Source organism: Musca autumnalis, unplaced genomic scaffold, assembly GCF_047663935.1.
Source record: "Musca autumnalis isolate F117 unplaced genomic scaffold, ASM4766393v1 scaffold_1, whole genome shotgun sequence".
In the NCBI taxonomy this organism is placed as follows: domain Eukaryota; kingdom Metazoa; phylum Arthropoda; class Insecta; order Diptera; family Muscidae; genus Musca; species Musca autumnalis.
This window is the reverse complement of record NW_027411644.1, coordinates 5,869,810-5,897,015: the sequence shown is the minus strand read 5'-3', so window position 1 is coordinate 5,897,015 and position 27,206 is coordinate 5,869,810. Positions and strand designations below refer to the sequence as shown.

Here is a 27,206-nt window from a genome sequence, read left to right as displayed (position 1 = left end):
GTCTAGTCAACGAAAAGAATATCATGCCACAACCGAATATTTGTTTTATAAAAACTATGTAGAGCGTTTTCCGTATCCGGATCCCTAGTGGCATTCCACATACCCATAGTGATGATGGCAATCACGTACGCTCTGACCATTCCATTGTTACGGAAGAAGGCTCGATTTGCTGCCGAACATCCGGAAAACGAATTATCTCGACGGTAAGTTTATTGCACACTTTCTTTTTGTAAGTTGGTGGTTACTTTGTCAGTGTTAATGTGAACGTATCGAGATGTGTCAGGAGTGGTTTTTATACCCTCAGCATTTATGCTAACGAGGGTATATACACTTTCATACGGGCAAAATGTGTCTCATCGAAATAATAGGTTTAGACCCGATAGCACGATAATTCGCGGACTGACCAACCGATTTGGTTCAAAATTTTGCCTTCGTCATATTTTGTACAAACTTAGTTTCAGTTCGAAAACGGTAAATATCGGTCCACAACATCCCCCCAATATTTAAAAAAATGTCACTAAAATTATATGCACGATATCTCTTGAACGGGGCAACCAATTTGAAACTCAACATTTGTATCTAAGTGCAGTTTACGGTCTCTTCGAAAATCCTTTTGAAATGTATGTTCGTTGTGGTCCTGTTTAAAGCTATATTATGTTTTCCATGTCTATTGAAAAGATATGACTTCCAAAATAAGATGTACTTCCATAATGGACCATGTCGGTCCATTGCTTTAAGTACCTCCTCCGCAACACTTTTAAACTTTAATCCTAATCCACATTTTGTCGTCAAGTTCAAATGTCCAAAAAAGGGCCACAAAATTCTGAATAGACCCTAAATACATTCGATCTGTCCGTAGATGACAGTTTCAAGTCACACAGACTGAGAGTAAATTTCCTTCCGCAAAGCCAACTGATACTTTTTTACTTGTCATATATGATACCGATTCGTTGCATAAGGAAAACAACTTCTATCTCTATCTGCCTGGGCATTGCCAATTCCGAAGCTATCTTAAATAAATTCCAAATTTAACTATTCAATTCATTCATGTGATCTGCATTGTCAACGGGCGGTTGGTGTGTGTGTGTGTAAACGAATGCTGCCAAAGGAACATTGCAAATGGATTGCCATACATTGCTGTTTGTTGCCACTGTGTGATTGTCATTTACTTATTCTAATTTCATTGGGAACACAATTTAAGTTTCTATCTCAATGTGTGTAGATGTTTGTGTTTCGATTCTGAGCAGAAGAAAAAAGAAATATCAAATTGTTTGCAATCGACAAAGCACTGCAGGATGCAGGCAATATTAAATTTGTCATAATGTATAAAAACATTTGCATATTCAATTTGATATCTCACATGGAAAATGAACACATATGAGTTATTGCAGGGGCAATCGGGCAACTCCTTACCCAATACTACTGCCTACATAGAAGATGGTCTGACCATGTGAGACATTTGTCAAATATTAAACAAAAACTATTTCCCATAACTCATTTCGTAACTCATCGAAATAATCATTTAGGAACCAACATTTATATTGTTACGAATGTAACTTGTAGATTTAAGTTAATTTAGACTAATTTCTTTTAATTTAAGAATTTGAATTGTAACGTAAATTTCATTAAGCATTACTCTATAAGAATTCCAATCACTACTTTTTTATGATCTCGTTGTACGCTTTCAGTTCTCTATATTTTACAACAACAACTGTATAAAGCTCATTGCTTAGTCCTTATTTACACTGTTTACTTAGCTATTGTTTTTGTACTCTTTCTTTCTTTTTACTTTGACTATACGATTATTCTTCTGAATTGTAACCCCTTCTGCTCTCCCTTATTTATTAGAACAGCCCCATTACTTGTTTACAACTCACCGGTCTGTTTGTCTGTGCGTAGATGTGTGTATTTGCCAATTGGTTAGCAGTTCGTCTGAACATTGTAGAAGCTCCTAGATCGAGGAGACTACAACAGTCTATGTAGCAGCGGGCACATATAAATACGGGAAAGGAGAAGCTGGATGTTAGTTGTGAATAATAAACCGCGAGCTTTAAACCGTAAGAGTAAGGAAGTAACCTAAATAGAGTAAAGCTGTGTGCTTACTAGTTACTAGAGATAAGCTTTGGTCTAGTACAGAAATAAAGTCTTGTGTGAATAACTGAAGTGAATAACGTCAATTAAGCATTTTAAATCGTAATCCATAACGAACCCTGTTTTATTTGGTACAGATCGTATCAGGGAATAAAACAATGTCTTCACGGGATTAAGTTAAAACCCTAATCCTGTAACAATATATTCCTTATAAGCGTGAAATTCTAATTCGATTTACATATATATGTCCAGATCGGTGGACACTATCACTTCAGCTTTCGAACAGACATGTTTGTAAGTAATGTAGACTAAATGTATTTACATTCGGCTAATGGTGTAGCAGTTCTTAGAATCCGATGGTGGTTACGGCATGGAACCCTGAAGTCTGGCTGCAATAAATTGAAATAATGGCATTACAAAAAAACGGGGAATTATTTTTACTCAAGCTTGCGGTTAGAAAACATCCTCATAAACTATCTTTATAGATCCAAATTGAAGTCGATGTAGATATGTCCATCTGTCTATCTGGCTGGTCCACACGACAAGCGATTTGGTCCAAACTTTGTACATGATAATATTTCTTCAAAAATTAGGTGACATTCGCAGATGGACTATATTGGTCCACTCCTTCGGATACCTACTCACAATATTAAAAAAGTTTGTTAAGTTCAGTTTAAGGGCCGTTCGATCGGTTTGGATTTTTACCGTTTTTTTACTTGTTCTGATTGCAATCAAACAATTTTTCAATTTTTCGCTTAAATGCTGTTCGAGGATAGATTTGAAATGCTTAATGAAAGTAGTCTTTCTTTACCTGATCCCAATGATATAATTTTTTCGTGGGCACATCGAACGATTATATCGAAAGGAGTGACCCCCGAAGTTATGTGGGCAATGCCGCTACATACATAATTTAAATTAGGGATATGGTCATAGAAAATTTAGGCCCCCCACTCATTATATCGGTTTTTACACACTTATAGGTTGGAGGTATTGTTGCTGTTGGCAAAGTCGACAGATTATTTTGTCTTTGTCTACATTGCAAAAAAGCTGTGGTGGTATAATATTTTCCGCTGAAACCATTTTGAATCTAACATACAGGAAAATCTTGGTGAACATCTGTTTCAATTTTTTAGTCAGTATCTCCATTGAAATTTATTTGCCTCTGCTCAAATCGAAATATCCATTTATATTTATGTAACTACAGATGTAACAGTCATACATAGATACAGACATGTTTGTAAGTAATGTAGACTAAATGTATTTACATTCGGCTAATGGTGTAGCAGTTCTTAGAATCCGATGGTGGTTACGGCATGGAACCCTAAAGTCTGGCTGCAATAAATTGAAATAATGGCATTCCAAAAAAACGGGGAATAATTTTTACGAAATACAGCTTGTTTTTCCTTTTATATTCATATTGGCCAGAACTAAATTAAAATAAATTGAAACTTTTGTTTTTTTGTAACAACAAAATAGTTAAAGCGAACAGATTCCGAAAAATTAGAAATTTATGATTCAATACAAAACAAACATCTACTTACAAAATTGCAACGTTCAACGTACAGTGTTCTTGGAACTGACACCAGACCAACTGTTGCAATTCTATTTTAAAAGGTTTTTAAAAGGTGCGGAGGGGTTATGAAAGCAAAATTTACCCATTCAGCAGTAAGCATACCTTGAAATATAAAATGTATTTTTGGTAGCATTTTTGACATTGGTGACATTCACACATTTATTAATTAGATGAGCTTGTCTACAATGATAATTACCGGATAATCGTATGTCAATTAGACCGAATAGATTAGACCAGACAAGTATGACAAAGCACTGTGAGGCACGTATTGCATTAAATCACAACACAGGCACACAGCTAATGATGACAGAGTTAGCTTTGCATCATTTCTCCTTCTAAGCAATAAAATCCATTACCAGAAAATTTTCAAAGGAAGAATAATTGCAATTGCAAGCAAATTGGTCAATTAGTCATTGCTCTGGTTTTTTAAAGAGGATGGTTTGCTTTATACTTTCGAATTTTCTTCAATTACAATTCAACATTTTTAATAGTGTCTTTTGTTTTTCTTTTGTGGGCTATTGGCCATTGGGCTTTACGTGGTACAATAGTTACGTTACCTACGATGTGCGTCCAGCATCTTGTACACGTGTTTCATTTCGATGGGTCGTTACTTGGGTATACGAAATCCATTGGGCTCACGACATCGGTCAACCAAACGTTTGGCCGGCGTAAAATTGCCATAGTTTGGCTAATAGCCATACTTGTCTCAAGTTCTATAATTGTATTTGGTAAGTTTAATGGTAAAGGAATGGGTGTATTAAGGTGTAATGAAATTTAAGCAATTAGATGAATTTATAACATATTTGCAAAAAAATAGTTATCAATTCATAGTAAAGCAATTAACTGAGGATTCATTTTGTATTTTCTCAAACGCTAAATTAAACATACATGCGTATCAACCTAATATTAAAAAAAATATAACTCTATTGTGTTGAGTTTAATGCAATGCCACACAAAACCCCACAACAATAAACCCAAGTTGTTTTATAGTGTTTTAAGGATAAAACTGCAACAATGAATTTTGATAACTTTTCCTTGCCGTAACAAAATATTGTCTCCTATTATTTACATTGACGATTTTTTTTGCCATAACATTGACATTGCAATATTCTTTTCTCTTTCTTCCCTACTTCTTTTTCGTTTGAATAGGTCTAGTCAACAAAAGAATATCATGCCACAACCGAATATTTGCTTTATAAAAAATATGCAGAGCGTTTTTCTCCCTGGTGGCATTCAGATGTTAATCACGTACGCTCTGACCATTCCATTGTAACGGAAGAAGGCTCGATTTGCTGCCGAACATCCAGAATGCGAATTATTTCGTTGGTAAGTTTGTTGCACACTCTCCTTTTGTTGTTGCAGTTGTAAATTTCATTGTTGTTACTTTGTCAGTGTTAAGGTGAACGTTGCCAGGAGTGGTTTTTATTACTCACATTACCAAGGAAAAAATATAAAATGTGGAAACAATTGCAATTTGTGGACATTAATTGTTCGGTTTTTGCATTCACATTAAATTTTTAATTTGTTTTTTGTTATTGGTCTTCAATTTTGTGAATGCTGATGTTACTTTTATATGTCATATAGAATGCTTTTACAGAATGTGTTATTTTTCAGGGCTCCGGTATTGATTGATATAAGCGATATATAATATTTCCTAAAAACTTTGTTATGCTTATCTACATAATTAATTCAAAGGAAGAGTTTGTAAAAAGTAACAAATATTTTTGAACAGATTTCTGCTACTTTGAATGTTTGGGCTTTGCAGATTTTTAAAGCCCTTTTTGGATGGTTTGTTAATGGTATAAGCTCTTTTTGTATTTTAAATGCCTTATAGGAATTTAGACGGCTGCACTATCCTGAACGTAGTTGAGCTAACGACATTCACGCGTTAGTTGTTTAGGGCATGCAACAACCGCATCTGTGTGAATGTTATCGAAACCAGCTTGATAGACTTGGTGATCTAGGGGTTCTCTCTTATACCATTGGATCTCTCTATATGATAAACATCATTTCTGCCATACCTAGACGGGGGCGTCCTATCCACTATACGGTGGAGATGATTCTCACGGTAGCAACCGACTAAGTACTGCAATGAGAGCATGTATTGCTGCACTGGAAGAATCTTCGTCACCTAATGCAGATAGTCCACCAAAGACATGAGCAGGCACCCTGTTGTAGTTCTCTGGGTGGCGTTCCGCCTTTCACTTATATTCGCCGACCACACTGCCGCCCCCACAGTTTAGCAAAGGCTGACCTATTGCGTTATATGTGCTCAACAAGGTTTCTTGGTCTACGACGCACAGTGCACAGTGGATCCACTTGTATGGAGAAAGTGGCCAAAAATATTTAGAGTGTAAAAATCAAGCCAATGCGCCGGATACAGCTTTGTGCTGCTGCGAAGAGTGTTTTAAGAAACCACGAGCGTAACATTCTCCCCCCTTTCCCCTCTGGAGGGGTTATACGGTAAGAATTGTTTTATGCTGTTAATACAAAATGACATGAAGAAAGGTTCCGATTACCTTATGATGCAAAGATGGGCTTGGGGAAACAAAACAATCTCCAAAACAACATAAAATCCAACCAATTTAGCGAATTAAAAAATCAAAATGTTTGTCTGAAAATTGGTAAAACCTTTAATATAGATCTTATAGCGTTCTTCCTGGAAGGCACGTACCGCCAACCCAAGACAAATTTGGAAGAAGATTTCTTCATCTTGCCACTGACACCAATTATGTTAATGTACGTGGTCAGATAACAGAGTTATACGCTAATATATACAAAGAAACCCTATTCTGGGGCAGCTTTAGTCCGCAACCCACCATTTATAGTCTGGCACTAGATGGCAGCTGATTTCAATACTGAATAATCTTAAACCCATGACGTACTTTGGAAAATTATTCCTGAGGTGGGCATCATGACTAAAACCTTAGGTCAAATTTAAGTATATGATCGAATAGGCATTACAAAATGCACTAAGAAAATATGCAGCTAACTAGAATTCCATAACACGCTAAAACACAATTTTTTAATGAAAATTAAGCTATTACCTCTTTTATTTTAAATATATTAACTTGCACATAAAATTTAGGTTGTACTCACAACAAAAAATATTAGTCAAATGTTCCGATTTTTGAAGCTGTTCTTAAGAAGATCGCGTTCGAATGAAACAAAAACTAATATATTTTTAAAAAGGCCCATGTCATAGCTGTCAGATTTGCCAGATGCTGTATCAAAATTTTGAAATTATTTTTTTTATTTTTGGCCAATGGGTGGATCCACTGTGCAGTGGCTCAGAATCGTTTTTTCCTGGTCAAAATTCTGTAACTTTTGAACGGATAGAGATATATTCATAATTCTTTTTTTGTTAGACAGATAACACAATCAGCTTTCAGACGAATTATAAGCGGTCAAGTTCGGTCTGGTAGTTGCAGAGAAATTCAAGGTCAAAGTTAAACTTTTGATTTTTTTTAACTATTTTTCATCAAAATATGAGTGTTTTTGTGGTTTTTATATTTTCCTATGTATTAAAATGGTCAAACACCAACAAATAAAAACTAAAAAAAAAATTCGAAAAAATGTCAAAAAAAATGTTTTCAAAAATTTTTAAAAAAAAATTTTACAAAAAAAAAATAAATATTTTCAAAAATTAAAAAAAAATTCCTTGGGTTTTAATAAAACGTATATAACTCGTATAAAAACTCATATACTCAAAAAAGTTGTAATTTGTGTCAAAAAACTGTAATTCATATAGAAACAGTATAGAAAAGCACATATTTTTACACATGTAATTTTAATAAATTGAAAAAAGTGTTAAACGGACGGAACGGGACGGGTACAAAAGTATATATGGGCTGGAAGAGGAGACTTTCGGGCATTTGTCTGTGGAAACAGAACTTTGTTCCATGTTGTTTCACAAAAGTTCTAGTCCACTAAATTTGGAATTTCGTAAAATTTAGTACCCGAGGAAAAATAAAATAGATCATGTTGTGTAAACGCTACGGTAATTTACTAAAACGATTGTTAAAGGCCACAATCTTACCTACCTTACAAAAAAACAATGAGCACAATAACTGTTATAGTTTCAGAGAAATAGCTTCGTCTTTCTCCAGAAATTTGCAAAAATGCCGTATTTCCCAAAAATGGGGAAAATGCTCGTCTTTAGGGGCACGCCACGCCCACACCTTCCAATATTTGGGCCTAATTTTTTGGTTTACTTAGTTTCAATATGTTTACTATCGAATCTCATATAGAAATTAAATATCTTTGACAAAACAAAATTTTGATTTTTGGCCAGGAAAATCGATTCCTGAACCATTGTGCGACGTGAACATGTTGTCGAATGTAAACGCTAGAATCTTGAGGTAGTTAGTGGTTGGAATTCTGCTATTATCGACCCTGCTTTTCAGCTCAGTGTTCAACTCCGCAGTCTATGTGGTGAACAGCGTGGCCATATATTTAGTGACGGATAGTTGCACATTTCTCGGGCGGAAAAAGTGGAGAGATCAATCATATATGAAGTCAGCCTTTTACAAGTGACATCTCCGAATCAGTCCGAGTAACACCGCCAAACGTTACTGAGGTCCTAGCTGCCACATTTCAAGGTTTCGAAAGTGACATAACCGTTTTCTTCAATTCATCAATTCGGTTCCAATGTTGCAACTGTTCAGATGATTTATCAACTTGTTCCGCTTATACTCACCGACTGGCTTGTTATCTTCCAGTGTTTATAGAAATATAGTCTGACCCAAGAAAAACAACAGCTCGCCAGGTGAGGTCATTTGTCCGACCAGGTGGCAGACACGATGGTAATATCTGGTGAACTGTTACACTCTCCGCTAATTTTGCGAACTCATTGACAGTGCAAAACGTAGAGCTATTAATTTGACCAGCTAGCGCTATGCCCCTCTCGTCATTGCCGAGGGCGGAATGCCACAACTAATGATGAGCATTACAGTCCCATAAGACCAGTCGGTTATGACCGGCCGAAAGTACGCAATCCTGGCCCTATAACCAGGAAAATAGCTATTTTTCGGCAGTGTGTATACGTTATGCAACTCTGTCTCGGCGATATCACTCCTGACTGCTACGTCGAGGCTCAAGCGAGATATGTCTGTATTGAACGGACTGGTGCAACAGACTGGTGCTAGTCGCCAACCTCCACTTCTTGTGCGATCCTTCCTCAGTACGTTGTAACCATTTAAACTCTGTATGTTGCAGTTCCTGTTGAACTTCGTTTCATGCAACGCCGCGACCATAATATTCTTCTTTTCTTTCTGTTTACAAACACTGATGCCCTAAGCCGGTAATAGAATGTAAGGTGAACACTAAACTTGAGGAAAAATAATTATGCTGTAAGGTAGATATCTTCGGACACTTTCATACATCAACAATAGCACAGTATAAAAATAGAAAAACTGTTTTTTTTTTAATCTTTTATTTACGCCACCGAGAGCAACAACACACATTTTCACTTTAAACACTTTTATTCCTTCAACAAAAGAGTTTCTAAACAATCATTTCAGACCGGCAAACAACCATGAAAATGTCAATATGTTATCCATGCTTTCTAAAACAATAAATTTACACGAAACTATAAACACCAAGTTTAAATAAATTACGATAATATTTGTTACCAGTATTACAAGTAGCAGCTAGCTGCAGTTCTATCTGTGAAGTGTTAATACATAGACGACAAAAAATCCCCCTCAAAAACATGTTACTTTTCTGTTGAAGAAATTTGAAAGCCACATTTTTACTCCCCCATGCAAAACAATTAGCCAACCAAACAAACCACTAAAACACATTTTCATGTTAAAACTGCAATAATCATTCTCCCGCGCTACCATAAACTTCCTGGCACCATTATTGCTGGTTGGTGATGCGGTTGAATGATTTTTGTTTTCCCCGAAAACGTTTCAATTCGGCTTGTTTATGCCTCCTCCATCATAAATGTAGCAATTTTTTTTTTGCCGTACGCAAAAAATACCTTCAACAAATATTGAATTTGTCACATATAAACCCTGCAAAATTAACACTAGCCTACCGTTTAGGGATGGAAAATTGTGTATCCATTTACACAATACTATATACATATATTAAATGTATCAGAATTTTAATCTAATTTTAATCTACTTGGCTCTAATACCAATTTTTATTTTTTTCCTTATGAACTATGATTGATCATGCTTAAAACCATTTGAAAGCTATGAATCACCAGTGTTGCTTATAAGCTCGAAGTAGTGTTTCTTTGTTAAAGGACAAATTCATCAATATCTATTGAGTTTGCGCTGTCTTCAGGTCTTAAATCATAGATATGTCTGAAATGAAAATAAAAAATTCGCCTTTTTTAAGGGAGGTATCAAAACTCTCATTTGCTTCACTTTTAAAAATAATTGTCACAGTTTGTATCTTGTTTTTCACTTTGAAGTGGCAACATTTTCCCAACGGTTGTACGTGACGAAAATGCATTAAAACACTAAAAACACAACAGCTACTGACTGTTTTGAGCTGGCAAATAACAACCCCATTCGAATATAAAAACGCAATTCTATCTTAGCCGAGCCCCAATTGCATACACAAAATAGAAAATATAGAGCAAGAGAGACAGCCATTTGAATTGGCTGTTGAATGCAACTAACAACAAATACAACAACAAAATGTATTTCATGAACTTGCATAAAATAATAATAACAGTAATGTAGAAGGATAATTGCAGTTGTTTTGGGGTGAACGATGATGAGAATGGCGACTGATGGCACTTCAACAAAAACTGAAAGCATTCATAAAAGAAAACATTTTTGGGGGAAGCCCCAGCATGTGGCAGGCACAGTGTTTTTATAATGAAATCTAGTGATTATTGCAAATATTGTATTCGGTTGAGTATAGAAAAGAGGAGAGCTTTTTCGTAAAGACATAATTCCACGGTGGCACTAAGCTTTTCGTTGCATTCACTTTCATTTAATTATGTCCGTCCGTCCGTTCGCATAGTAAAGGTCACATTTTTGTCAGATTCGGAAAATTGGGAATATTATTTTTTAGCCATAGGAAAACCTCTATCTGAAAATCGGTTCAGATTTGGATATATGTCCCATTTATATTTTCGGCCGATTTCACGTATTTGCTGAAGCAAACACCATATATATCTGATTTCGATGAAACACCCTACATATCTGATTTCTGTGAGACTGAATTCGATCTAAAAATAAATGTGCCAAATTATATCGAAAACGTTTCAGATTTGGATATAGATCCTGTATATTTTTTACCCGATTTCAGAAAAGGGCAACCTAGTTCGCAAGCAGGCAAGGCAGCTTACGTTCCTTTACTGTTTTTTTAATTCCTAAAATAATATTCTTAATTTAAATATTTTTTAACTGATTATTTCTTTTTCATTTCTTTTTGTTGGCACGCCACGAAACACTGACTCAGTGTAAATAACGCACAGATTTAGCTAAATACCCTCACTTACATATGTAAATACTCAACATTTACATAGACACTATTACTGTAAGGACTCAGTCACACAAATTATCACAATTGGATAAAAACAACAGTCCTTCAAACAGACTGTGGACACTGACACTGGCAGGTGGCTATGTTTGTTAAGTAGAGAAGTATTTTTTAAAAACTAGGTGAAATGCATTTGGTTTACATTTAATTTTCCCTCAAAGCCGAAAAGTGAGCATCATTCTCATTAACATGAGAATACTCGATGCTTAAAGAGTTCAGGTTTTCACTAAAAAATCATCATTTCAAAAACTGAAAAGCCAATTGATAATTCCCTTCGCCGGGATGAAATCATGATATTGGTAGCGATCAGTAAATTTTGCAAGCTGTCAGTGCGTTTTGTAAACATTTTTCTCTGCAAAGAGGAAAGTGATGAAGTTAAGCCAATGGGGGAAACTCCAGACTTAGACAATCATATGATTGAATCTTCAACTAAAACAAAACAAACATAAAAGGTCAAATTATTCCAAGAATCAAGGAGTATTTTGGCGGTTGTATTTAAAACATTTCCGAACATTTTGTAATTAAAAAAGTCCTTGCACATTGTTGTAAATTTCGAAAATCCATTATAATAAATAAACATTTACTTTGTCTTTGTCGGCTTCTTGCAAATCAAGAGAGAGAGTTTTCTGGTAAATTTACAATAAATTCTTGTCACTCAAACTGAACAGAAGCATTTTCGAAGATATGAATAGAAACCTGTGAATAACTGGTCCTTTACATTTTCTCCCAGCCAAATTACAGGTAATGGACTTGGTATCTGTATTCATAGCAATGACTCATTAATACGCATCCATCCCACAACAGTTGTAGTCCACATTAAAGTGACATTTTAGCATTATCGACTCTATATAAAAGATACGCGAGTCTAATAGAAACGGTGCCAGAATAACGAACACGAACGATGCCAGAGTAACGAACATTATCCGGCTGTTGTCATACAAGCATGCAGTCAACCGTTCCTCGTGCTGATACTCATTGTTATTGTTGGTATACTCGGTGATGGCGAAAGAAAAATAACAAAACACGAAAAAATATGACAAAACTAAATGCAGATTCACTCTACTGCAAAGCAATTTGCAAATGATCAAATCGCATAAACATGCATGTTTTTCAGCCATAAAGAATGGGTATTGGTGTGTGTACTAAGTATGTAAGAAAACTAAATGTATTATTTTTTAAGGAACATGTAATGCGACATAGCTGGATTTTAGTAAAATCATGTTCCTTATTTATTTTTAACGATTTGAACTCAAACATAGCTGGATTTCAGTAAAAGCATGATAATTTTTCATCATCTGAAATGTTTAAAAAAAATTGAATAGTGGATTGTGGAGCGTATATTTGTCGATTTTACATATACATACGTTGGAACTTGGTGATGTAACAAAGAGGCTACACATACATACATATCTACGACTGTTCAGTATTAAGAACAAATATACAAAGTGCAAAAAGTAGGCAATATATTTGATTTATGTATGTGTTTCGTGCTTATATACTGCTGGACAGTGTTATGGGACTTTCACAATATGACAGCTGTTTAATATTACCACATATGCGAGACTATGGCGAAACGACAAGGATGTTCCAAATGGAACTTTTATGACCCATAAACATACACGAGCCTGCAGAATTAATTTTTTATAGAAAATGCTTTAAAACTACATTTCATTTTCAAATTTAAACAGGTTTATACGCCTTCTATCATCATATTGCTAGCAATTAATTTCTTTCAATCTTGTTGTTGTTAGACCATTCTCGTTATTAAACATTTGCCAAAAGTAATAGTTATGATGGCACAAACAAACAAACAAAAACTACTATCTAAAAAAGAAATTGATGAGTCTAAAAGGTTTGATGTAAACAACAAATTAACCTTGACATTACTTTGGTTTGTCGAATACGTGTTAGAGGCTTTAGACCTTCAATTTTTTGTAGTTACGTTTTCATAATAAACAATTTCATAAACAAAATCTTAGTTGACTTTACAGTAATATTAACAAAAGAAAATATTATGGAAAATGATTAAGTTAATGGAAACAATTTAGTAGTAGAAGTTTATTTAAACAAAAGAAAACTCTTATAAACAAGAGGACACAATGACCTTTCTTATATATCTTTAAAATGTCAAAGTGTATACATATAGTGTATAGTATTTATATATATATAGTATTTGAGCTACCGGGCCAGTCCACTAGTTGCGAAAAACCCACTACATACATACATTAATTATATTGTCCGTCTGTGACAGAGTTTTGGGAGAAATAATAGAGTTGTCAATCTAAAACCAGAACTTTTCAGACTGGCGATGTCATTGGAAAATAAAGGAAACCACGGGAAGTGAGATGGAACTGGAAAATTATCACGATAATATATCAGATTGATGTACTGTATTACAACTGCCATTAAACTAGGCATAATTGTATTAAAGAGATATTCTTCAACATCAGGCTTTTGTGAATCCATGCCCAAACCCAAGGCTGAAACGAATGGACAAAAGGACAGAACACATGACCAATCCCAGGATCATGATATTAAACAAGTTTGTTTTAATACCAATTGTAGAAAAGATGATATTTTTCGCCCAAGAAAAGATGTAACATCCGACAATGCTATGGGGATAAATGGCTGTGGCCGCAAAAAATCTGATAGTTATATACTGTGGTGATGCCTTTTTTACAACATCTTATCCCTATATCATATTTTGATTTAAGGTTACATATACATTAGATCTGACCATCAAACACATACCATCTCAGTGAGATGTTGTACTCGTTGCGGCAGGGGTTGCGTAAATCTAGCAGAATTTCTTTCGTACACTCACAGTGCAAGTTGCTTCGGTTGCAACGCTTATTGGAGACACATCTTTTAAAGGATTTTAGGGCTTTTGGTTAGTCATTCAGAGCTATAGATAGTTCTTCGAAATCGTCAGCGCAGAACGATTGACTACTGAACCAGTAATCAGTCCATAAGTAAGAAATTAATGAACAGATTTTACGCAACCTGTTCCGGGTTTCAGAAATCATAATAAACGCATGTAGAGCTAGAATGGCATGAGAGTTACAGCATGCCTTGCAGATGATTGGAATCGGCTTACAATTTGCGAATCTCAGTTTTACCATTTGTGGAGGCTGCTTTCAGTTGAGCATAACTGCCCATCAACTCCTGCACAAAGTAGTACTCATTGTTTGGTTATTTAGTCGATCCATCGAGGTTATCTTCCACGACAACGCGAAGAACGCGATCCAGCACATGATGCTGAACTTTGTGACGGTTTTCTAGAACATTTACTGCAGTCGAACTAGAATGCTAGTCGTTTATTTGGTACCCACGCTTGTTGTTTTGGCATTAGTCGTCAAAATTGATCCTCACATGTAGAACACATCTGACACATTCTGGAGTCCTTCTACGATGGTTTGAACTTTCCCATCTTTCAATTCATACTTGAGAACCATGGCCTGACATTCAAAGCTCCAAATACGTTTGTTGTCAAAGTGCATACTTCGCTTCTCCGGATAAAACGTGCTTACCAAGTACTCCTTCATCCGAGCAGCTTCCTTGCAGATAATCTTGCGGATGGAATTCCAAAGTCTTCAGTTATGTTGGGTTATGTTTCCTTTAGCTCGCTGATGCTGCATTGGTATTCTCCGAAGGATTATCGGTATAATCAGGTACCTCTGAAATGGTACATGTGGACAAAGTTGTTTTCAACCCAGCGAAATTTGAAGCAAGGGGTTCCATTCGATGACGTGATTTCATGGCAACTTTTGCGTTGGTTCAAACGAAGTCGTGAAAGATCCGATCTTTTCATTAGCATTTGAACCAATGCAAAGGAAGTCGTGAAAGATCCGATCTTTTCATCAGCATTTGAACCCATGCAATGGAAGTCGTGAATGATCCGATCTTTTCATCAGCATTTGAACCCATTCCATCCATCTAATAGAGATGAATTTTGTATTTTTATTTATACACATTTTTCTAAATATATAAGATTATTTATTTACAATAGGCTTGATGTTGTCGGAGACTCGAAATCACAACCAACGTTATTAAAACTTTCGTCGTAATGATAATGTCATTGCAAAGAGTTGGTGAAAATGATATGCCAAAGTATTGGTGGAAATGACATGCCAAAGCTTTGGTGAACATGACATGTCAAAGCATTGGTGTAAATGACATGCTTTGGATCCAAAAATGAATAGCACCTTTTGGGGTCCACGCTCATATAAAATTCATCGATGAAGATGCTAAAAAGATAACATGCCAGATCACTTTCACCCATGATTGAATGGCATCTTTGGCATCGAACATTTTGCTGGGAATGCATCAAAAAACTCGACACATTTAAAGTCTGTCCAGCAAAATAAATTGGAAGTAGTGCAATGTGGACTAGTTCTGTCACGGCATGTTTTGATGCAGTTCAAACGGAGTCGTGAAAAAGGCACTCCAGTCCTCACATTTTAACTGCATTTGGATGCAATCCAAAGAATCATATCCACTTTTCACATTTTAACAACATCCGGATGCAGTTCAGCGGAGTCGTGAAAAAGGCACTCCAATTCCTCACAATTTTACAGCATCCGGATGCAGTCCAAACGGAGTCGTGAAAAAGGCACTCCGTTCGCTACATTTTATTAGCAGTTGTTAGAGATCCCTACATGTACATAAATCAGTTTGTACATCACTACAGGCAGCGGTATACATTTTACAAAAAGAGATACGCGTGTTAACATTTCCAAACATTTGTTAATACAAACTAAATAATATTTAATTTGTGAACAACATTTTTCCGGTAACTCACTTCCGAATGGAGTGCTGTTGGAGTATATGTCGGAAACTTAACTGGTGATGGGAAGACAACCCATTTAGGTCCTATTTTTCAAAAAACCCTTTTTTTGTAAAAGTTATGAAAGTATCGGTCAGAAAATTAATTTGCGAGGCAACGGTTGTTGAATCTCCAACCCTAAGTACTTATTCCATGTAATTTTCAGATTATGCACAGGGATGTCCCTTGGTTTAAGTAGGCTATATATGTATTTTGTTGAATTTCGGAGGAGAGGGTTCACCTGTGCCCTATTTTTTAAATGCGCTATATATAAAACTTACGAACGATTCCGTTTCCCCAATCAAGGGTACGTATTGAAGCAATAAGACCCGACCAGAGTAAAATTCTAACTCTGTACGACCATGACCGTCTGTCCGTCATTTGAAATTAAGATACAGCTCGCAATTTTTAAGATAGATCTTCGTGATTTGGTATAGAAGTTTCTATTACTTCTAGGATGTTTGGTATTGACGTCATCAGAGCTTTCAGAATGACCCTTAAAACCATAAAGAACTAGACTCATGACACCACCGTCTAATTCCATTTCAAATTCATACTTCTCGTTGTTAGCAAAAATTATGTTGCCTTCTTAGTTTAATATCATTTCAATCAATTATTATTTTAGAATCATTTATTAATATAAACATTGTACTTACCCGTCCGTTAGAAGGTATTACTTTATTGAATTCAGAATACAAACTAATGTCGTTATGTGAATAAATGTCCCTAGAAAAACCCAAATTACCATTTGATAAAGTTAAGTAAGATATACGACAGTAAAAACAGTAAACATTTTATTTTTTTTTTTTAATTTTTCAATATATGAGGTATTTGAACACATACAGCATTCCAATTTGTATCAATGAAAAGGCCAGAAGTCCATCTTTCATAATCAGTTCGCTTATAGGGGAAAATAGATTTCAAATTTACATTTTCGTTGCAATATAGAAATTATCACATTTTTGTTCAAATGTTTGGTCCACAGGTTCCGCCAAATATCATCCGATTATCATCCAAAGGTGAAGGCTAGTTCTTTACATTGTACCCCAACCATGGATGACATTAAATATTATATCTGATCTGCATTAGATGTAGTATTCTTTTAAAGTATACATTTTCCTGTGGTCTTTCGACCTTTTCGTGCTCAAATTTATACGTTTTGTGGACTTACGACCTTTTCCGACAGGGGCAAAACAAATAGAAAAACGCCACATACTACCACTTTCGTTGTATCATACGACGTGTTTTGACTTGTACTATCATTCTGTAACAAAAACGCGATTTCCAAAAAAAGTGGACTTACGACCTTTTCCGACGGAGCAGTCGATATATGGTAAATAACAAAAATGTTTTGCAATCGATGAATCCGAGTTTCACCCTTTCAGAATTCGCGAACTGTTAACATATTCTATAATTAACATATTCTATAAAATGAAGTGAAGGGATTCCATAATGTCGACCATTAAAATTAATTTTCGTGGAAGCTGTGTTGGCATCAATGTAGAAATATGGGTAAAAATGAGTTGAAGCCAACAAGTTTTTTTTTATGTTCCCATACAATTTCTGGCTTAACCTTACATTTTATAGACCTATTCCCAAAGAATGAATCACAGAATACTTCATAGGCAATAAGAAAGCAGTGTATGATTTTTCGATATATCCACTGCATCCACCTAAAATCGATGCTGACATTTTGAAACCGGAATTTCGGGGTTTTTTGAATTTTTTTTAATAATCCGGACGCGCAAGAAGATAATATTCCAAACTCTTAACACGATTATAGAACTCGTGATTTTACGTCGTTTGGTGAATATCTCATGAGTGTGCTCCTTACAGCATCCTAGTAATTGGGGTCGAAAGGCCAAAATTTGATGCGTGAATTTTCTTACAAAACCTATTTTTTGCGTGCAAAATTTACAACTGTCATTCCATTTCCTTTGAAACCCGCGTGAATTTAGTTGTTTTACGCGACGGTTGTAATGAAGCCTTCCACGATCGAATACATCTACCAAAACCGCGGATAAAGATACCTTGAAAATCGGAAAATCAGCAAAAATATATTTTGACAAATCCGCGTACTAAACCGCGATTTTCTTTAAAATTTTTTACATAAATGGAATCCTTTACTCGCGATTATAATATTTGCAAAAACATGTGTCATAAAAAAACAGAGATACGCGAGTAATATGGGTATTTCGCCAAAAATTGAATGTGGAGGCACATCCGCGGTTTTTGAAGAATCTATTTGAAATAGGTGTATATTGACGTATTTTTGATGGGCGCTGATGAAACCGGATGCGCATCAAAATCGTATGTACATTGCGCGACTTTTACCAACTTTAAGGTTTTTTGCAGTGCATGATGCAACTGGCGGCACACAATGGCCGCTGAGTGAAACATCGAAATATGCATAAATATTGAAAGAGATTGATTCGCTTTATACAAAATCGGATGCGCATCAACCGACTTTAACTAATTCGCGAATTAGAGGTTTTTTAATTTTCATATCTTTTAAATGATAGTAATTTCAATACTACTCTTAATTTCCTATCCTTATAAGTTATCACAGTAAGCAGTTAAACTTTCACGATGGTAAACCATATATTTTGATAAAGTTTTAGCAGAATACTTTAATTTATGTATTAAATTTTAGCGAAATACTTGGATAGCTCTCAAATATTTTTTTCTAATTTTTCGAAACAAAACAAAAAATATATTTGTAAAATATTTTCCAACAATGAGTTGTTTCTCTTTTGTTGTTGTTATAATATGCAATTTATAAAGCCAATGTTTATAATTTTGGTTTCACATTTTTTTACGCGTTGTCTAGTTTCTGTACGTATTTTTAATTTAGTTTTTAGAGGTTTATACGAACTCTGAGTTACTATAATTTAAATTTATTGCCATTTTTTTTTTAATTTTTTTGATTTTCCGCGAAAATAAAAACACATTTTGGAGATTTTGGTGCATCTACGGATGGATATCAAATGCTGTTACTGATATATGCTTACATTTTCTCAATACAAAAAATAAGAAATTTTTAAATATTTTTTCTTTATAAGAGGATAAAAACCGCTATAACTTTTGCGCGCATCGGCCAATTTCGTGAACGCGAGCAGATTTGAAACCAGATTTTTTTTTCCTTTAACTCTATACCAAAAATCGTAGATGTGCTCGCGAAAATTTTTTTAATTTTTTTCAAATGGAATTGCAAAGGAATTTTGTTATTTGCCATATGTGTTTTAAGTAAATTTGCATGCATTTGCTTAGATGAATACTTGTTGTCGTAACATAAAAGATGAAGCAACCACGGCCCACAAAAGTAGGATGAAATTTATTAAAAAAAACACAGTCAACATTTAAGTCAAAAAAATATTTTTCTGCGGCTAATGTGTGCATTTTAATTTATCGAAACATAACATTGACTATATAAAATTAGTATGTTGTTGTACCAGTTGCAAGCTGTAATTTAAGATAATATTTTTTAATTGATAAACAAAAATCTAAAATATCATGTTATATAATTTAATTTGAAATTATTAAACTATAGCAGAGTTCCTTCTGCTCAATTTGTTAATTAATAAATATTCCCATCTAGTGGATGCAGACATTCCATGTTACTTTCCTGTCCGTTGAATTAAATTGCACTGCATCCATTCCAATCTCCAGACACAATTATATTCTGGCAACAACATTTTATTGCAATCTTCAGTTCAGTGACTCTACACATTAGGGTATAGACAATTAAAAGAAAGAATTAAATAAAATCGATTCACACTAGAAGGTCTTCAATATTTTCATTTGGAAGCATCAATCCTTTGCATTTATTCATAGAGAAAAATCTGAAATGGTAATTTCTAAGAACTTGATTTTCACATATCAAGCTTTTTGTAGAAAATTAACTTATGTTGAAACTGGGGTATGGGGTATTGTAACTCGCGATCAGTTTTACTATACCATAACTTTTGACCGCATTTCGGTAAAATAAACTGTTTTAGCCCGATTCACCGAGGGGTTTCTTAAAATAATAATTTGAGCGGAAGCTGTGGTCGTACTAATGTAAAAAAATCGGAAAAAATCGTTGAATTAAACGAGTTTCATTATGTTATTTTCCAATTAGTGGTTTTACAACACAATGTAGAGCTTAATGCTCAAAGGAGAAGTTAAAGAGTACACTTCAGAGTTGAAGTTTCTAATGTATGATTTTTTAATATATCCACTGTATCTACCTCAAACGGATGCTGACATTTTGAAACCTGAAAATTGGGGTTTTTTGAATTTTTGCTCCAATCGGAACGCGCAGCTGGATTTCCCTAAATGCTTATTATTTGATTGTAGTACTCGCGATTTCGATTTTTTTAATGTATAACATGAGGGTGTAGCCCTCACAGGATCACAGTAATCTGGGCCCAAACACGAAATTTTTGTGCGTAAATTTTTCTCAAAAACCTATTTTTTTGGTTTAAAATTTACAAACGTCATTCGATTTCCGTGGAAACCCGCGTAAATTTAGTTTTTTTTACGTTCTGAATCTAACAAGCCACGACGCGTAAAAATCCACCCACTAGATCGGCGGATATGATACCCCTCAAATTTCGAAAATTTGCAAAAAATTATTTTGAAAATATCGCATATTAAAACGCGTTTTGGATGTGTCAGTTCTACTTAAATAAATAGATCGATACGCGTGTTTAAACTGCGCGAAAACAGATATTAAAAAACTCTCGTAAATCCAGAGATATAATAGATTTTTTCTAAAAATTGAGTGCGATGCTACATCCACGGTTCTCGATGGATCGCATTGAAACGGCATAGAATGATGTATTTTTTAATGGTGATCATTGAAATCGGATGCGCATAAAATGTAAATGAACTTCGCGGAAATTATGACCATTTTACTGAAGTTTGCACCCTAATATGCAGGAGATGCTACACCGTGGCCGCCAAATAGAATTTGACAAACTGTACATCAAATAAAAGGGATTGATTCGCTGTGTTGGAAAATCGGATGCGCATCAAGTCATTTTCATAATTACGCGGTTTATATGCGTCTCAAATGTTGTAATATTCAATATAACATTATTTTAACGTTATGCCACAATTGGAATTCCTTGTGATTTAATATAAGGTTCTAATAATATTATCCAATAAGAAAACTATAAGCGAAAAGTTTGTTACAACGGAATATCATAATTATTGCGTGAAATTTTGACGAAAATGCCGAAGAACTCAAACATTTTTTCTCCAACTTTTCCTATAAAACCATAAAAAAAATAAAATTAGAATAATATGATTTTAATTTTTTCCTAATATTTTCTTCGTATTTTTGCAAATAACATGAAAACTATAGCTCCAACCTTCACAACTTAGGTTTCATTTTATTCCTCAAAATGTCTGGATGCTGTTATAATTTTTTTATATATTTTTCGTAAGTATGAGCGCTATTGTTTCAAAAATATGTTTGTATATACGTGAAATTATTGAACAAATTTGATATTTCGCGAATCCATTGAGACTTTGCGATTATTTTTTGCATCATCGCAAAGGTTACGAATTCAGTTAACGATAATAGGATATAACAACTAAATATATTAAGCCGCGATTTTTTTAGAATTTTTTCTAATTATCATAATTAAAACGGTCATATCTTTTGCGCGCAACGATCAATGTTAATAACGAAAACAGATTTGGAATGCTGACTTTTTTCCTAATCTATGTACCAAAAATCATTGATGTAGTACCAACATTTTTTTTGATTTTTTTTGAAATGGAAAAGACAATTTTAGAAATTTTTCCTGATATCTCTATTTCTAGTTCCACAAAATTATATAAAAATCTTCATTAGGACAATATTAACTTTTAACTTTTTTGGAGAACAAATTGTAGGACATCAATCATTTTCCAGTTTATTTATCATGTATTGCTATTTTCACCGCAATCCTTCCTGTTACACCCTACCCTTTTGTATTCCTGAGGAAATCACACACAAACAAATTAATTCAATTGACATAACAATTGTAATAAAATTCTAATTCAATTTACAGCCACCCAAATTGACTTTCCTCGGTACGCATCGCAAGTGCCAGCAACAAATCCCAGTGGGAATTCTTTGGTGGCGGCGATTTCGTCGCAATCGGCAAAACTGTGTTATGGATCACTGAGTTGATTGGAACGATTAGTATGGCCAATATGGGCAACCATTATCATCTACCACAACAGCACCACCAAAAACAACATCAGCATAATTTTAATTGTAGCTGTGAACATGGTACCCAGACGCTAACTTGAGTTAGTCGTGTTAAATTTCAATTTCAATAAAATTGCAACGCCTGCAATAAATTGACGGCAAGTTTGAAAAGCAAAAAGTGTTAAAAGAAAATACTTTCACAAAGAGCAGGGTTCATGATATTTTTGCTGTTGTTACAGTTTGCACATACATTAGGAACACAACTTTTTGCATTCTTCAAAAAGTTGATCAAATTTAACTATAGAATTAAGAATCTCAACAACCACATTTAAAACGAATGCTATTAAAAATATATTCAAAATGTTTCAATTTGGAAAAACCGTTTAAGGGAGAACATACAAATATTGTTGCCTATGAAGATAATTATACCCTACACCACTATGTGGGGAGGGTATTATAAGTTGGTTTTGGCCAAAAAGTTTGTAACGCATCGAAATAATGGTCGTAGACCCATACATATATATACCAAAATGAATGTCTCGACGAGCTGAGTCGATCTGGCTATGTGTGTCCGTCCGTCAGTCCCTCCGTCCGTCTGTCCATCTAAACCTTGTAATCACGCTACAGGTCGCAATTTTGATCGGATCGTCATGAAATTTTGGATGTTGATGGGGGTCCCGGAGGGGAAGAAGCCAAGACAACGTTTTTTCCAAAGCGAATATCTCAGCTTCTATACGGGCTATACCAAAAGCAAAACCTGACAATAAAAGTAGAAAATATCACCTTTCTAATGATGTAAAGTAGGTTCTCGTAGGTGATCAAACAACGAAGATATCACAATAGTCGCAAATAAAACCCAAATTTTCATTTTTGCGATTTAAATTATAATGACGAATATCACAGCTTTGGTTGGGGACTTTCCAAAAGCAAAGCCTGGCTATGAAAGTAGAAGATCCCATCTTTACAATGATGTAAACTAGGTTGGCGTAGGTGGCCACATAACGGAGATATCACAATAGTCGGCAATACATCCCATTTTTTTATTTTTTTGTAATCACGCTACAGGTCTCAATTTTGATGAAGAAGCCTATTGATTTTGGTGATGGTCGGATAATATTTAGGGGTCGTAATGGGCAAAAAACTTATTTGGAGAAAAAGACAACGTTTTTTCCTAATATGGGGTATACCAAAAGCAGAACCCGGCCATGAAAGTAGAAAATATCGCCTTTCTAGTGATGTAAAGTATGTTCTCATAGGTGGTCAAACAACGAAGAGATCGAAAAAGCCGCTAATAGAACACAACTTTTCTTTTTTGCGATTTTAATAATAATGACGAATATCACAGCTTTGGTTCGGGACCTTCCAAAAGCAAAGTCTGACAATGAAAGTAAAAAAATCCCATCATTACAATGATGTAAAGCAGGTTGGCGTAGGTATCTAAATAACGGAGATATCGCAATAGTGGGTAATACATCCCATTTTTCCACTTTTTTGGAAAACACGCTACAGGTCGCAATTTTAATTGGATCGTCACGAAATTTTGGGTGTTATTGGGGGTCCCACAGAGGAAAAAACCTTTTGATTTTTGATAATGGTCGGATATTATTCAGGGGTCGGAATGTGACAAAAAAAATATTTGGAAAAAATACCAACGTTTTATTTCAAAGTTAATATCTCCCTTCTGTAGGAGGTATATCGAAAGCAAAACCTGGCAAGGAAAGTAGAAAATATCACCTTTACAAATGAGAGTGAAGTAGGTTGTCATAGGTGGTCAAACAACAGAGATATCGCAATAGTCGGTAATGCATCCCTTTTTCCATTTTTGTGCAATCACACTATGAAATTTTGATCGGATCCTCACGAAATTTTGGGGGTTGATGGGGGTCTGACAGAGAAAAAAAATTGACCTGTGTTAATGAAGTCATTCGGAGCAAATGCGCTAAGCTATCCCAATTTTAATATTTTGAATTTTATTTGAATTTTTGAATTTTACTAAGTTTATGAACAGGGGTAGTGGTGTAGGGTATCACATAGTCGGCCCCGACCCGACCATAGCCTTGGCTCACTTGTTTTTTTAAATAACAGTCCTAAGAACCCCAAATTTCACTATAATCTAATAAAAATAGATTTCCCGTCCATACCACCCATCACTCACTGTATGAAAAATACACATTGTTTAAAAATCTGTCTAAGCTTTGGCACTCGGAAACCTTGTGGTCCATTGGCAGTTCTTAAAAAGAAGTTTTATATTGTCGATAGAGAGCAGATATTAAATAATTTTAAAGTAGTAATTTAATTAAAGTTTTTCCTCTTGATGGAAGGTATACATTCTTTTATTTGTCTATGGGTATACAATTTTCATTTGTTATAAAATTCCATGAAATCCTGATAAGTAAATTTATGTTTAGTTTCTAGAAATTTGCCAGTTTTTATACCCTCCACCATAGGATGGGGGGTATATTAAGTTTGTCACTCCGTTTGTAACTACTCGAAATAATCATTGTAGACCCCACAAACTATATATATTCTTGAACAGCGGGAAATTCTACATCGATATAGCCATGTCCGTCAGTCTGTCCGTCTGTGGAAATCACTCTAGCGTCCGAACGGATTGAAGTAGGTGGATGAAATTATAATAGCTATTATATGTATGTAGGACTTTTGGTATTGAAAGCGGGCTATGTAGGTCCACGTTTTCGTATAGCCCCCATACAAAGTGACGCGTCGTCGTTTTAAGGAAATTTTAAGATATTAGTCCCATTTGACCGCCGAATTGGTTGCAATTGGGTATTTTCTGTCTCCAGAGGCTAAAAAATATTTCTACCAAACTTTGTTTATATAGGTCCACGTTTTGGTACAGCACCCATATAAGGCCCCATATATAGTACGCGTCATTTTAAGATATTTTGAATGTATTAGTCTCATTTGAACACAGAATCGGATGTAACTTTGCATTTTGCATTTCGAGAGGCTAAGAAACATATCTACCATAACATGTTTACATAGGTCCACGTTTTGGTATAGCCCCCATATAACGCCCCATATATAGTACGCGTCACTTTAAGATATTTTGAATGTATTAGTCCCATTTGACTACAGAATCGGTTGTAAGTTTGTATTTTGTGTTTCCAGAGGCTAAGAAATACTTCTACCTACTACGGTATTTTTGAAGGTTTTAGCTATACTATACTACCAAAATGCCTGAAATTTGATATTTCGTCCTCCTTTGGGATGCAAAACTTTCGGTATTTTGAATTTTGTAGCCTCATTATTTCACCAAAGTGCGAAGTGCTACAAAAATTTCCCTAAGACGTGCATGTTTTGGGGGGTACCCCCATAAAACGGTATATCACAATTTTCGCTATATAGAAGGTTTAAGCCTCATTATAACACGGAAATGGCTGCAAGATGGTACTTAGTCTTCGTTGAGGGTATAAAACTTTCCACCTAAAATTTGTCGGTTTAGGCCCATGTCTTCCCATAGAAAGGAACCTCCCGATTTTCTACATATAGCTCGTTCTCCACCAAAATAGCTGACATTTGGTATTAAGTATGAAATTCCAGTATGAAACATTTCAGCCGACAATATGTTCACGTACATAATACAACAACTATTACCAAGAAACGCCCCTACATGCATCGCTTCGACAACACTTGTCTACCTGACACTAGTGGCATCACAGGTCACACACTGCTAAATTTAACTCCAGTGTATTTTTGCAACCATCGTAATTTATGCTTAGGGTGAATAATTCTCATTCGCTTCATACTCATAGTTATTAAAGTATTTCAGTTTTGGAGGCAAATGGCGAGCTGGCTACTGTGGGGATTTAGCTACATGGGTTGGAAGTAAAGACTGTTCTAAATCCACCAACGTACACCTTGGTGTTACCGAGTTGGGAATACATTTTGGAAGCTACCCACTAAATTGTGGTAGCTAATAAATTGCACTGGACCTTCGGGTTTTTCAGTTCTACAGGGCCTTCGGATCATCTGTTCCATTCGGCACTTGACCTTCGGGTTTTTCAGTTCTACAGGGCCTTCGGGTCATCTGTTCCATTCGGCACTGGACCTTCGGGTTTTTCAGTTCTAAAGGGCCTTCGGGTCATCTGTTTCATTCGGTACTGGACCTTCGGGTTTTTCAGTTCTACAGGGCCTTCGGGTCATCTGTTCCATTCGGCACTGGACCTTCGGGTTTTTCAGTTCTACAGGGCTTCCGAGTCATATGTTCCACTGTTTGAGTAATAGTAGTAGACTGTAGAAACTAGACCGTAGTCCTAGACAAACACCCGAACACCGATACCCGAGCACCAACACCCGAAGCCGTGTTCCCGAACATCAACCGCCGAACGCCGAACCCATCGTGTTCCCGAACATCAACAGCCGAACATATGTTCTTCCCGATCATCTGCAGCCGAACACCGAATACATCGCATTCCCGATCATCTGCAGCCGAACACCAAATACATCGTCTTTCTGATCAACTGCAGTCGAACACCGAATTCATCGTCTCCCGATCATCTGCAGCCGAAAACCGAATACATCGTCTTCCTGATCATCTGCAGTCGAACACCGAATTCATCATCTCCCGATCATCTGCAGCCGAAAACCGAATACATCGTCTTCCTGATCATCTGCAGCCGAATACAATTCAACATCATTCACACCCGAACACAAACAACACAATTTTCCCCGATAATTCAACACGAGTACCTCAGCTGCCAAACCCCAGCGAGTCTGCATAATACTTACGAAAACTATTAATCCAAATGTATACCTATTGAATTCATTCTTATCGCATTTAAACAAAATTAGATTGTAAATTAGTATTTAATCAATAAATTCCCGATTTAGCACCCAGGAAAGGGAGAATACTATTCTTTTCATTTCGTAAGGTTTAGTGGGTCCTTATGGAGGCCCTGGACGCGACTGAAGTTACCCCAGCCGACGAGAAAACCACGTTACATAGGCCGACGTCCTCAAATACCCCCATAGGACCGTACCTTCCGATTTACGGTATT

The 27,206-nt window shown here is 35.4% G+C and overlaps 1 long non-coding RNA gene across 1 annotated transcript; it reads left to right on the top strand.

Annotated features, from left to right (window-relative positions):
- LOC141390098 (uncharacterized) lies at positions 1-23,818 on the top strand. The gene is made up of 3 exons (XR_012409283.1): positions 1-203; positions 4,814-4,990; positions 22,043-23,818. It is a non-coding gene; the product is annotated as an uncharacterized lncRNA (long non-coding RNA).
- The last annotated feature ends 3,388 nt before the right edge of the window (positions 23,819-27,206 follow it).